Here is a 14847-nt window from a genome sequence, read left to right on the forward strand (position 1 = left end):
AGGACCTTCTGCCGACATGCCGCGGAAAATAGCAGGAGGCAACTGAGCAGCTCAATGACTGCCGCTTTCGCCTGCGGCATTTCGGCGGAGGGTCCTTCTTTGGTGGCGCGATGGGAGTGGAACCGGAAGCTCCCGCATGCCCCATGAGGAGTGCACAAAATACCGCCCCCCGAATTCTGCGTAGGGCACCAGAAACTCTGGCGCCACTCCTGGTGAGGGCAGAAAATTCACACTATTACTGATTTTGGAATTTAAACAGATATTGTAGCTCTTAGTTTAATAAAAATTTCAGTTTATTTTTAGTAGTGTCAGTACTGTCCAATAATATAACATAAGGGGCAAAGAGTATGTGCAGTGATTCTCCATTGCCTTGTATCCCATGCCTAGTGAAGTGCCAGTGTTCCAAAGAAACACTGCCACTTAGGCCAGTTCTATACTATGAACTATGCTAAGTTCCAGGAACTTAAAACTGAAGACCTGCCATCACAGAGGACATCCTGGGGAAATAGTCAAATAAAAATAAAAATACAAGAGTCAAAAAAGCAAAAGAAAATAGCTTTTTGAGATGATACTTAGCCATCCATTTTGGCCTTTCCTGTTTCATCACAGGATAATTCACTGTAAATGATTTAATGGTGAAAGGTTCAGTAAAAGCCTTTAGTAAGGAAATAGGAGCAGTGTATCAGGATATCCTTTTTCCGCACTAGAGTACCCAATACTTTCAATTTTATATACAGTGGAAGTAATTAATCGTTACAGAAAGAAGAACAGCTGTGTTTCCTGATGGCTATACATGCAACAACCACTATTGTTTAAGGTTCTGAGAATGTGTGTTGAAAATTGCTCAACTACCTTGAGATTTTTGTTGTTCTCTGAATTTAATTTCTAGTATAAGCTTTTGAATTTGTTACGGAATGTTAATACTATTGTTAACGTTAATACTATTCTCTTAGGGCCAAATCCTGCATCCTTTAATCAGGCAAAATTTCTTTGAACTTCAGTGGGAGTTTTACCTGAATAAGAATTAAAGGCCAAATCCTGAGAAGTGCTGAGAACCTGTTAATTCTAGTGGAAGGCAATGGAAATTGCAAATACTCACCATGAGTCAGGATTTACTCTCAAATAAGGATTGCAGGATTTGGCTCTTAGTTGAGTGTCTTTTGAACTTGTTCAGATTTCATTTCCAAGTGTGTGCAGGTGCATGTGTTGGATTGAAAGCCTGAGAGAATAAGGTTATATATTTTTGCCTTCAATAATTTTTTTATTATGCATTTCAAATGCACAACATGACTATTGTATTTCTCCTAAAAATTACTTGGCTGAACTGCCAGCATTGTCACTTTTCTTTTTTTTTAATGCAGGTGAACTGTACCATTTTGTTTGTACTATTTTGGTAATATTATAGAGTGCATGGTATAGAATGCATGACAGCAAATGATTTCCCAGCACTAGAGAGAGCAAATTGTGAAGAACTATAAATCTCTTGGAATATGCAAAAGATTTGCGTGCACTATGTACTGTACTTCTACATGTATGAACAAAGAGATGGTCAGATCACTTAGGTGCATATATAACTGTAGTAATACATTTGTGGTTACGGATATGTTTACAATGATAAAAATCAAATAACATTTAAGGGCTTGATTCATTAAAAATTCTGTGCTTCACCTGGATTCTGATCTGTTTCATTCCAACAAGCATGCAACAAATTGCATGTGTGATGTTTACATCTTTTCAATCTAGTAAGTCTCTATCTTCTTAAATATTTCTACACTAGGTAACTCACCTATTGCTCACCATGGTTGTCAGCAACAGATCACCCAGAACTAGAGTTAAAAACAATTTTACTGCTAGAGCAGTTGAGGACACAGCCATGACAAGAGACCACATTTTTTGTAAAGGTGCTGAAAAATTCTTCTGGCCCTTGCACAGTAGCAATTAAGCCATTTTTAACATTGGTTCACGGAGACCTGTTACTGACAAACATAGCCAGCAACAAGTGACTTTCTTGGTGTAAAAGAGATTTACAGGAATGAAGGTTTACTATTGTCAGCGACAGTAGATGGAGCATTAATATGTTTTGCTGATGCACTCAGGGAGTATGCAGCCTTCTACAAGAGACTTACAGGTATCGTAAGGAGGTGAAGTGAATGTGCAATCAGAAACAGATCTTAGGCAGTTAAAAGTTTAGGCAGTTAAAAGTTTACTCATTCTGGGTCAAATTTTGCTCTGGTTTTTATTGACTGTAAACCCAAAAGAACTCCCAGTAAGTTCAAGCAAGTTACTCTGGATTTAACACAATGCTGTATGGTTAACTACATGCTCATTATCATTAACGTGTAGTATTTTAAGTATGATCTGTATAACAGTGGATGAGGCCATGATTATACAGATCGCTGCTTTTCTAAATTTGGATTTACTATATGTTAATCCTTGAATTTTACTAGCTCACTTGATAGACAAACATATTTTCCTTTAAAATTGTGCTTTTATGTTACATTAATGAAAAGATGTAGTTTGCAAGACAATATATTCACAAAAGAAACAACTTTGGTCCAACGTATGAAGAAAGATACTACACTTGATCTTAGCTCCGAGGAGCCGAGAAGCGATTACTACACAAAGCAAAAAATAGTCCTAAGCATAAGTGCACTCACTACACACAGCTACAAACCCCTTACCTATTTTTTTCACTAGGAAAAGGAGCTAACTTAATTAAAATAGATTTGTAGAGCATCTCCTTAATAAAGTGGTAATAATTCAGAAGACCACCTACTTTAAAATTAGTGCTGGAGTCCAGCTGTAAAGAGTTTATTCTCCCCTCAGTGCATACAAAAAACCTACAATAATGCAAGTGCATTTTATTACTGAAGGAAGAACATATTCACATAAGAACTAATTCTGTGAACCTGAAACTAACAACTGTTGTATCAGATGAATACTTGAGTGAAGCCTTAGTACCAGCTGGGTTCATACATGTTTTTCCTTACCTATAACTCATTTGATGTGTGGCTTATGTGGTGGTAGAGAACAGAGCCAAACAGGGCTAGATGGTGCCTGTTAGGCATAGCCCATAGCAAAGGACACCGTGGAGCTACACTCACTAAGGGATAGTAATGGGAGATTTTCTGCTACAGAGAGGCAAAATGCCTCCCAGAGCCCCTGGGCACACAGGGGCAATGCTCCCACCACTCTACTCTTTTGTGGGATACAGCTTACTCCACTAGCTCTGCTGGTGCGTATCTGGGCAAAAAGCCATGCTTTTCTCTCCCTCTCCTCTCCTTCCCTTTGAGGCATCATTTGCCACCCAACAGTAATGGAAAGGGAGTATTCTCTCCATTCCTTATGTCTTCTGTGCATGGGTCAGAAAGAATCTGGCCCACGAAAACTAACATACCAACGAAGTAACATGTAAACACACCTGCTAACTAAGCAATGCAAGGGTATCTTTCCCTTTCATTCTCCCTATGCTAAGCACACCAGGCTATTATGACTCATGACATGTTTCTTCCTATCCTATTCCACCTGTATTGTACTTTTAGTTCCACTGCAGACTTGTCTGGAATGAAGCTTGGCTAGTGAGACCTCTTACCATATGAATACGCTTTCTTTTTCATTAGTCATGTTTCAATAATAGTAACCTTTGAAAAGCACCTTTACTCATGACTTTCAGCCCAGTTTCTTGATTTAATTATACTGTTCTCATAATATTTATTCTAATCATTGGTAGTTCTAAGTAGTGAACAATGCAATGAATTTATAATTGAGATGTGCTTTCAAATAAAATAATTCAGAAAAAGACAAGTTACTAGACAGGGCCAATTTAATGTCATTTTTAAGTAGAAAAACACCTGAGTGTGGAGTAATATTAAGGTGGAACATGGGGTATTTAATTTCGTAACAATATATGTTTGCAATCATAAAGATCAAATAAAATGGAAGGGCTTGATTAGTTAAAAATTCTGTGCTTCATCTGTACAGTATTCTGATCTGTTTCACTTCAACAAGCATGCAACAAAATTGCCTTCTTAAAGTTTACATCTCTTCAGGCTACTAAGCCTTCATATTCTTAAACCTTTCTATGCTAGATAAGTCACCTGTTCCTCACCATGCTTGTAGGCAACAGGTCGCCCTGAACCAGTTTCAGTGTGTCTGGAGTATGTACCACACTGCATACTTTGGAGGTATGATGGGAAGAAGGATATACAAATATACGCTGCTCATACAGTTGACCTTATCTCTCAATATATATTACTTTTTCTTGAAGATTTTTTCATATTTAAGATTTTCTGGGCCCAAAGTGATTCCAAGAACTAACAAAAAATTCCTGGAGAGGAAATGACAGAGAAAACATCTGGAAGTGTATCTAGTCTATAACTTTGTCAAAAAAACAGAACATTTTCTACACAGCTTCCTTAATCTCTGCAACATGACTGTCCACCTTGAGCTGGTCCTACTGTATTTCACCTGGGGTCCCCACACACCTCAGGGCCAAGTGTAGGGTGCCCATATGTTCCTGCTCTCTGAGCCTGGCTCAGTATTTCTGAGATTCTGTTATCAAAATAAATACCCATTTTATTAAAGAGCGGGGTGTCCTAGGTTTTGCGCACTCCTACAGTCTTGAGTCACTAGCGAGGTGAGTTTATGCTATTGATAACTGGTGGGCAGCATGCATATATGCCTCATTGACCAGATACTATTCATGGTGCTCACTACCAAGTGCCTGGTTTAAATTGATAGATCATCCTCAGCCAGACTTATCATATACTAACAATCTGCCCCAAACAGAAATGTGCAAAAATATCCCATTTCAGGCCTGATTTTTCACTCCTCACTCAGGCAAAGCCTCCAAGATAATCTCTCAAATTTAGCTTGGTAAAAATTGCAAGATTGGGTCTTTTATGGAGTACATAATTAAAACATTTGTAAGGCCTGGTCCACACTACAGCGTTAAATCGATTTAAACAGCGTTAAATCGATTTAACGCTGTACCCGTCCACACTACAAGGCACTTAAAATCGATTTTAAGGGGTCTTAAAATTGATTTCTGTACTCCTGCTCAACGAGAGGAGTAACCCTAAAATCGATATTACTATATCGATTTAGGGTTAGTGTGGACAGAAATCGAAGTTATTGGTCCCATTCTTTTACTGAGCTACCCAGAGTGCACCGCTCTGGAAATCGATGGTAGCCTGGGACCATGGACGCACACCATCGAAGTAATGTGCCCTAGTGTGGACGCGTAAAATCGATTTTATAAAACCTGTTTTATAAAATCGATTTTATTAATTTCAATTTTACTCTGTAGTGTGGACGTGGCCTAAGTGACAGCTCTGATATTTCTCACCTTATATTTATTACATCCTGCTCCTTTTGAATTGCAATTAACTTTTGTCTACATGCAAACTATCTTTTTAAACATATTACTTTGGACCTATAAATAATGGGCCAGATTCTCACATCACTTATGTGGGTTTTACACAATTGTACCTCCATTAACTTCGCTGGCATTATTTATGATTTACACCAATGTGAAATCAGAGTCATGGGTATTGGCTCTTTCCAATCCTCTGCGTTCAATCTGAATTTTTTTTTACTCATGGCCATCACAAACCCAGCCATTTGAGTAACTTTCTGTGCAGAGGTGTCTGACGCTCATTTAGACTCAGATTTACCTCCATCTCATGCAACCCGACATTATTCTAATGCTATTTTCTTATACATTTTTTATTAAATTTAGTATTTATGAAAGATGCCACATTACCTGAGCCTTCTATTTATCCAGAGAATAGATACAATGTGGGCAATGGCAACACAAACTTAAGCCCCAACAGAACACGTGCTTCAGTCCTGACTGGGAGGGAATACTTCAGGCATATTCAGTGCAAGACTTTTCCAATGAGTGCCCTAAAAGATACCCTTTGCAATTGCAGTTTTTGCGATGTATAAATCTGCCCAACAGGAACTTGATGAAAACCAGTTATACATTTCTCATACAGCATCAAATGGATGTTCAATGTTCAGCTTTTGGTCATTAGGAACCTATATTGGATTTGAATCAACCTCTGCATGAAAGGCTCAATATCACATTACCTCACAGCTTATTGCTTTACAGAGATATTGTTAAGTCTGCTGCCTTAAAGTTAGCTCTAGCAGTTGTGCTTTGGGTTGTGAGAACACATGCCTGTCACATTCTTCTCTACTGTCTGTTTTGTTATTCTGAGCAGATAGGCAGAGTGGATGAAGTGCATACATGTCAATAATTTCAAAGAAAAAGGGGACTTGGGTTTCTCTGGGTTCTATATTGCCCAGTGTAGAAGCTGTGATTTTTGTCTGTGCTGTAGGCTGTTCTCATTTAGGGTGCTGACACATTTTTCTGGCACAGGACAAAAGGCAGGATGTTTCTGAAAATCTAAGAAAAATTTTGCATTTCTACTGTGCCTATCACCACAGTATTTAGTCACTTAGACACATTTTTAAAATGTGCATTTAATTGTGTTCATGTAAAAAAAAAGCTGCAAAGGCATTCGGTTTGAAATGATACCTTCCTCTTTATTTTCTAGACTAGGTTAACATGATACAAGTACTCACCCCACAGTTCTGATTCAATCAGGGTCTAAAATATACATGAACTGTGCTGTAAAGCCTGAGCTATTATCTCAGATCCAGAGGTAGTAGTTAGAAGCTGAAGTGCAGAAGGTATATAAATTCTAATACCAACAAATGGAATAGAGCTAGATTGTGAAGTGGACGCCACACCATGCATGCTTGTGTTTACTACAAAGTGTTTGTGGGAGGCCATTTGCACCCCTAATTGTCTTCACCACACTTTCCAATCAGCTGCTCACTGGAATGAGTTTGTCTGCGTAGGCATCCATCCTGCCAGCAGCAAATGGTGTGTCCTAAGCAGTGCTCCGTTCAGTTGCAAATGGAAACTGAGTAGGTCTGTGCAATTTTAGTTTTCCTTTGCAGCAGGCTATGCATATAAAGCTTTTGACATAAACAGAAACTGAATATTTCTAATCACTTTTCTTCTGCAACATGAAGGTGCAAATCCTGTCCCTTCTCTGCAAGTGCACAAGGCCCTGCCCACAGTGGAACTGGTGTAGTTCTGAGGTGTGTGGCATAGAATGCTTGGAGTCCAAGTGGGCAGTGTGCCCCTCTACACATCACACAGTGCAACACCACCAGGATTCCTTCTGAGTGGCTGTACCAGTGGTTGGGAAGCACTGATTGAAGACAGACAGCACCTTGCTAATAATGAGGAGCTGAGAAACTCAATGCAAAGCATGGCCTTTGACAAATTCACAAGTAAGGAATGCATCTCACTATGGAGGTGAAAGGGGTAAGGTGTCACAGACTTAGCTGTCTTAGTTATTTGGAGAATTATCTGAGCAACATAAGAACATATGAATGGCCAAACTGGGTCAGACCAAAGGTCCATCCAGCCCAGTATCTTGTCTACCGCCAGTGGCCGATGCCAGGTGCCCCAGAGGGAGTGAACCTAACAGGTAATGATCCAGTGATCTTCCTCCTGCCATCCATCACCACCCTCTGACAAACAGAAGCTAGGGACATCATTCTTTACCTAGCCAGGCTAATAACTATTAATGGACTTAACCTCCATGACTTTATCCAGTTCTCTTTTAAACCCTGTTAATAGTCCTAGCCTTCACAACCTTCTCAGGCAAGGAGTTCCACAAGTTGGCTGTGCTCTGTGTGAAGAATTTACTTTTATTTGTTTTAAACCTGCTGCCAATTAATTTCATTTGGTGGCCCCTAGTTCTTATATTATGGGAACAAGTAAACAACTTTTCTTTATTCACTTTCTTCGCATCACTCACGATTTTATATACCTCTATCATATCCCCCTTAGTTTCCTCTTTTCCAAATTGAAAAATCCTAGTCTCTTTAATCTCTCCTCATATGGGACCTGTTCCAAACCTCTAATAATTTTAGTTGCCCTTCTCTAAACGATAAAAGTTGTTCTCCTTCATCCTGTACATAAAGGTTACAACAATATCCTGCCATTTCTCTTGTACCCTTTCCAGAATTCAAATTTTCCTTCTCCCATAGCTAAAATTCGTGTCCAGATTACCATCTTGCTACTATATAACCACCTCCTCTTGGCCAGTCTAACATGCATGTTACTTCTTTTGAATCCATACAAAGCACAGCTGCTAACGTAAACTTCAGAGCTCTTTGAAACCTTGGATTGACTCCATTTTCCGCTGCATAAAGTCCAAGCTAATTCTCCTCCTTCAAAGCCACTGATAATTCTTTCTAATGTTGCTCTCATCTCCCAGCATGTCACTACCTCTGCTCTGCTAAGAACCTTAGTCTCACACAACCATTTGGCCACCTCCCCTTGCTGGAACACCCTCCTGTACTGATCCGGAAGGCCATCTGCCTCCCTTCTTTTGGAGGCACCACAAGAGATCATCCTAATGGGGGCTGGTTTGGGCAGCTGTGGAGAGTTGAAGTGATTTATTTAAAACAGTGCATGTCTTTGCTGGAGGACCCTGCAATACCAACAGGCGCTGCTAGTAACCCCTGGGAGTGAGTGGGGGGTGGTGGCTGAGTATGGGTGGGCAACACAGAGGAAGCACCAGGGAGGGGATTTATGAGGGAGCAGGGTAGTTTGTGCTGCTGGCTGAGGGAGCAGAAAGGCCCAGGCTCCTGTCAGTTCATCCCCAGGAACTCCCTGGGGTAACCCTCTGGCGATCTTCAAGCACTGGGGACTTCGGGGGACAGTGAGTGGGTGATTCCCAGAGCTCAGGTTGTGCGGGGGAGGGGTTGGTGATCTCGAGCGCTCGGGCTGCGGGGGAGGAGTTGGCGGTCTCCCAGCGCTCGGGTTTGGGGATCTCCGGGCGGGGACGTTTGCTGGTCTTCGCACCGTCGGGGCGGCGGTTAGTGACCTCCGAACGCTCGGGTCCTGGGGCGGGGGGGCCACTGATGACTTCCAAGCGCTCGCGTGTCAGGGGGCGGGCGGGAAGCCTTCGGGAATCTCCGCCGAGCAGCGCTCGGCTCCCCTCGGGAGGCGCTGGTAGCAGTTGGAGGTTGGCGGCGCGCGAGGGCGGTGGTGTCCCAGGGGCGCTAGCCCCGAGTGAGTCTGTCTGGCCGCGGCGGTTGCGCGCTCCGCCTCCTCCTCCCCTCCGTGGTGCTGGCTGGTGTCGCCGGCTGCAGTGATTGGAGTCCTGCTCCCCCCTCCCGCACTCAGAGGGTCTGGCCGGGCGTCGGGATTGCGAGCGGTGGCGGCGGAGCCTGCGCCGTGTCCTCTCTCCTCGCGCCTCCACCTCCGCCCCCACCGTCTAGCCGGGCCGTGTGAGGCCAGGAGCCGCTCGCAGGGTGACACGGGGAGCGACCCCCAGCGAAGAGAATGACGGACCCCTGCGACGGGTGAGTGCGGGGAGTCCCGGGGGGCCGAGAGGCCCAGCGCGCCTTCGCGGGGCCGGCTTCTCCCGCGGACCTCCCGCAGCCTCTGAAATGCCCCCTGGGATGCACTGATGGGGGGCACGTTGTGCTGCCCCGGGCCGGCGGAGAGACGTGCACGCTGGTCGCTAGCTATTGCCGAGGCCCCCGTCCTACGGGGGTGCGCTGCGGGGCTGGGCCCTAGTCGTGCTTCACAGCCGCAGCCACCTCTGCCGCCGGAGCCCTGGGTGCTGCAACCACCCTGCACGTCGTGCCCCCTTCTCTGCGGGAACAGCCCCCCCCCCGGCACCGCTCGTTCTCGCTGTTTTCACCCCGCGCCGGGCGCTGCCTGACCGGGCTAACGTGACTCCCGACAGTAACGTTATTTCCAACGCTCCTCTGCTCCCGGGGTGCTGGCTCCGCTCGGCAAAGCAGGCCCCAGCCCTGCAGTGTGCGCATTGTGGGTGGGCCCTGGCAGTGACGCACAGGGCCCATGGAAGTCAGTGGGGTTCTGTATGGGCTCAGTGCGAGGCCCCTTGCAAGATTGGAGCTTAATGTGTTTCTCTGCTACTGTGGCCTCCCACCCCATTTTGGTGATGTAATTTCAGGCTTGGTGCTATATAATCTATACTGGTGCAAGAGGAGTCTCATAATCACTGGCATTACTTAGGTTAGTGAGGGCTTTCAGGAAGGACATTTAATTTCTACCTGTGTGAGATGTTTTTAAACAAAGTTATGTTGCATTCTTTCTATTAAATCTGTAATAATTCAACAGTTAAACATTAAAGCATCTGATAGTTTCTGTACTTCAGGAAAATGGTCTGTTAGGTTTTAGGTTGCATATCTGTGTAATTGACCGCGAAATCTAGAAGAAGCGGTTGGCTACACCAGTGGTCCCCAGCCCTTTTCATCTGGAGGGCACCAGACGAAGTACCGTGGCGGCAGTCGAGCATCCACCAAAATGCGGCTGAAATATGGCGGCATTTCGGCAGAAGCTTGACCGCCGGCCAGGACGTGGGGCACTTGCGCCCTAGACACCGTGTTGGGGACCACTGGGCTAAACAGTAACACTTCAGAATCCTTAAAATGTTTAAACTTGATTCTGTACCAAGAAATAATATTGCAGAATCTAAATCCAACAGTTTCACCTCTTCTGCAAGTGAGAGGTTGATCATGTTTTCATATTAATTTTGTGCAGGTGAAAAATTTGTTTTGAGAATACATATTTAAGGTGATAACTTTTCAATGATTACCCAAGAAAAAAACTTACCAGATAAGGACTGTCATTGGATATAGCACTGCACAACAGTGCTGCATGTCCAGAGATTATTAATAGAGTTAATATCAAAGTATGCACTTGTAACTCTGTGATTAAAACTTGGTGGAAATATGTTCACCTTTTTTAATCAGGGTAACATTTTTGACGTAGTTGTTTAACAGATGCATATTTTATATTACAAATATTTAAGATCTACTGATAGGGGTTCAGTTTTGGTTTAGCGACTGTGAAGTATTGCACTAAAAGCAAGAACCTGCACCAGTGGGTGTAGATCTTAGTAGGTGCTATTTGACATTCATTTAACATAAAAGATTAATGTATTTGGTAAAGCTATAGTCTTATGACTTTCATAATGAAAACTTACCTCCCTCACTGTTTCTAAATTGTGACACCAAAACATTTTTTTAAAATTTTTAGATTGATTTTTCACTGATAAAATATGATCAAGTATTTTAAAATCTAATTACAAGCTATTTCAAATGATTTTGCAATAAAAGCCCCTATATAAAACTAAATTCTGATCTTGACATTGTCTCTGCAGATATAGCTACATGAACCACAAAAATACTGACTGCAGTAAAACCTTTAAGGGGGACACGTGCTTGTTCCTTGGTTCCAGTATAATCTGGAATGAAGAGTATAAAAATGTATGCACTCTAATGTATTCTCTTGGTGGTTCTTTTTTCTCCAGTTGGTATAGATATGGAACCAACTGTTCTTAAAACCATTTTCTGTTAGGTTTAGGCTTTGTGGTTGTTAGTTTTCACAGGGGTTTTTTGGGTAGTTACTGCAAATGTTCGGTTAGATTTGTTCTGAGTTGTATTGAGATTTTGTTCTTGGCCATGGCAGATGTGAAGAGATGTGTATTTGTTTTTTTGTTTTGTGTTCTAATTACACCAGTAAAATGTCCGCCATAGATGAATGTTGCTTCTGCTTAAAAGTGTTGGGAAATGGATGTGAAGAGGCTTTTGAATGAGAGCAGGAGACTAGAACCTGCGTACTGGAGTTTTTGAGATGAGTTCTCTGTAGCATGGTTTGAAGAATATTATTTTGGGTTTAGATTTAATACGAAAACCCCTTTGCAGTTATATTTCTAATTTTTTTTGTGAAGCAAGGTAAAGGCTGTGCAGGTGTGTAGTGTTAAAATATATCCAGTGAAAGATTTGTTATGCTTGCATCTTAACTTAGTTTCTCAATATTTTATTTTTTAAAATATATGTGTAGACTACATTAACACTTTTTTACAGTCCCCGCCTCTTTTTTTTTTTTTTTTTTTTTTTTTTTTTTAAAGTGTTACCCTGTGGTAGATTAGTGAAGTCAGTTTTACCCTTTGGCCTTCTGCAGCTTAAAAAACATAGAGATTTTCAGATATCAAGCTAAGAGATATAGGGCTTGTCTACATCAGAAAGTTGCAGCGCTGGTGAGGGAGTTACAGCGCTGCAACTTAGGAGGTGTACACATCTGCAGGGCACCACCAGCGCTGCAACTGGTGATCCAGCGCTGGTAATCAAGTATAGACACTTACCAGCGCTTTTCTTGACCTCCGTGGAATAAGCAGGTATCCCAGCATACCTGAGGAAGCCTCTGGTAATCAAGCTGGTCTCCTTCCCCAGCTTGTTCTCGCGTTCCCCGAACCCCGAACAAGCAGGTCTCCTTCCCTGAGGTTTGCTGGGTGGTTCCGGGAACGCGAGAGCAAACCGCGGCGAAGCTGGTCTCCTTCCCCGGTTTGCTATCGCGTTCCCCGAACAAGCAGGTCTCCTTCCCTGCGGTTTGCAGGGTGGCTCCGGGAACGCGAGAGCAAACCGCGGCGAAGCTGGTCTCCTTTCCCGGTTTGCTCTCGCGTTCCCCGAACCCCCCTTGAAGCCGCCCAGCAGCGCTGCAGTGTGGCCACATCTAACACCACTTGCAGCGCTGGTTGCTGTAAGTGTGGCCACTCTGCAGCGCTGGCCCTATACAGCTGTACTAATACAGCTGTAACAACCAGCGCTGCAAAATTTTAGATGTCGACATGGCCATAGAGATGTTGGCTTCACAGCAAGAGCAGTGGTGCAGTTCTCCTGCATGAAAGGAGGAGAAGCCAGAATCCAAGGCTTTGTGCATACAGTGCATGCCAATCCTATTTCTGTCAAGAGAAACAGACCCTGCTTCACTAATCTCCTTGAAAAAAATCCATCCTCAACCCCACTTCTCTTCATGACTGGCATCTTTGATGAATGAAACAGTCCTGTTTTCCCAATAGCAGATAACCAGCTATGAGTCAATCCAGCTGTAGGGCTATATACAATACCTTTATGGTATGACTCACTGAAAGGGACTGATAGGGCAGGATTTTTTTAAATATGTAAATCTTACAGGCATTCTTGTGTAAAGTTGCAAATAGGGAATTCTCCCTTACTGTTGATTTCTGGAAATGCCCCCCACCATCTCCCAATCCCATGAGGCACATTTTTGATAAGGAGGAACTCAGTCTTCAAGCCAGTAGGCTTTTCTTTCTTTATCTGACCTCTGAAAATAAGCAATAGTGAGGAAGAACACAGTAATGTCAAGCCAAATCTCTTGACCTTTTTTTTAGTGGTGCAGAGGATAGCTCACTCTATGGTAGAATATTTGGAGATTGAGAGTATGCTCAGAGCGTCACTTCCTGCAGTGTTATTTCCAAAAAGCGGGATACTGTGTATGGCAGATAAACTGGTTTAATTTGCAGAGCATTGCAAGACAGAGTTATTGCCCCCTAGATGCAAATCTTCTATGGGCTGATAACTTGGAGAGTTTTTTTGGTTTTGTTTTTAAGCAGATTATCCCCATAAAATCTTGATGCTTTGTTTCTTCTTCAGTTACCTTAGCTAACATCTGCACTCCTCGCTGGTGACATCAGGTTTCTGTGTTTTCTCTACAATGTCGTCGTTGTGCTTTGGAAATGAAAGACACAATTTTGTCAATTGTTGTTTCAGGATCTTTTGCTTAGAAGCTAAGGTAAAGTCTTCACAGCTGTTAATGTTCCCAGAAGTGATTAAAATAATTTGAGTTTGAACATGTAAATCATACTATTTCTGGAAAAGATATTTAATTAAAAACAAAAATAACAAGAATTGAGACCTATCTGATATATATTAACCATATTTAAAAAATCAAAAGTAATATTGGGGTAAGACATACATAATTCTTGGTAAGGATAAGGAAATGAACTGAAAAACTAAATTGAGTCAGTTAATTTCCAATGGAGGGAAAAAATAGACCATATTCAGGAACTTGAAACAGTAAAACAATAACGTGGGGTTTCATGGCAATTCTGTCTAGAACAGTACACCATTTTTTAATAAATGGATAAATATAAGATATATTCCTATTGAGGACCCAGTACAGCAAAAATTATTCAATATTTTGTGCTTGCTTTTCATCAGCCTTAAGTTAAACAAAAAAAATAGTTGGCCTGCCATTGAGGAGGAACAGGACTGAGGAGCTGGTTTCCAGTTTGACAGAATGTGAACATCTGATGCAAACAAGTTTTCCAGCATCTTACTGGGTTTATCTTTCTTCCTTAATGGGGCCACACAGTTTGAAAGATTAACTTTAATAATGGAACGGGACCTCGGGTGATGAAAAAAGAGAAGACTGTCTGATTTAAAACTGAAAAACCAAGAGTGATCCTTAAACCCCTTTTCTCCTGACTTTTGAGAGAGGCTCCCTCCTTGTTGATACTGAGATACTAAGATTACTTCCTCCCTCTCTTGCATTTCAGTTTATCAAGCTGTGTAGTTCAAAAGACTGGCATATATTGAGGCTCATTAGACTATGGGCATAATGTTGGGAATTTGTATAATTCATAGTGGTTAATGTGAGAAGATCAGGGAATCTTATTAATTGATATTTACATTACTATAGTTGGGCTGGGCAGAATTCAATTATTGTTTTTATAATTTTGACTGATGATCTTTATTTTTTATCTTGTATCTATTTAATGTTTCACAGTTATGGGAAATAATGGCAGGATCAGACAGTAAATATTTCATCACAGTAGATGTTGAGATTCAAAAAGTTAAAGCTCTTTAACAGTTGATACAAATTTTCAGCATCACATGTCAGAATGCACAAAATAAATATCCTTAAATCAAACTCTAATAATTTCTCAAGCAATATTTTACTTTCTTTGCTTATCC

The 14847-nt window shown here is 42.0% G+C and overlaps 1 protein-coding gene across 1 annotated transcript in view; it reads left to right on the top strand.

Annotated features, from left to right (window-relative positions):
• Positions 1-9033: 9033 nt before the first annotated feature.
• BMPR1A (bone morphogenetic protein receptor type 1A) overlaps positions 9034-14847 on the top strand; it is a 203232-nt gene continuing 197418 nt past the window's right edge. The window contains exon 1 of the mRNA XM_030570181.1: positions 9034-9399. The gene's annotated coding sequence lies outside the window, so the exon portion shown is untranslated. The remainder of the gene's footprint in view (positions 9400-14847) is intronic.

The sequence above is a fragment of the Gopherus evgoodei genome, chromosome 7 (genome assembly GCF_007399415.2).
Source record: "Gopherus evgoodei ecotype Sinaloan lineage chromosome 7, rGopEvg1_v1.p, whole genome shotgun sequence".
NCBI lineage: Eukaryota > Metazoa > Chordata > Testudines > Testudinidae > Gopherus > Gopherus evgoodei.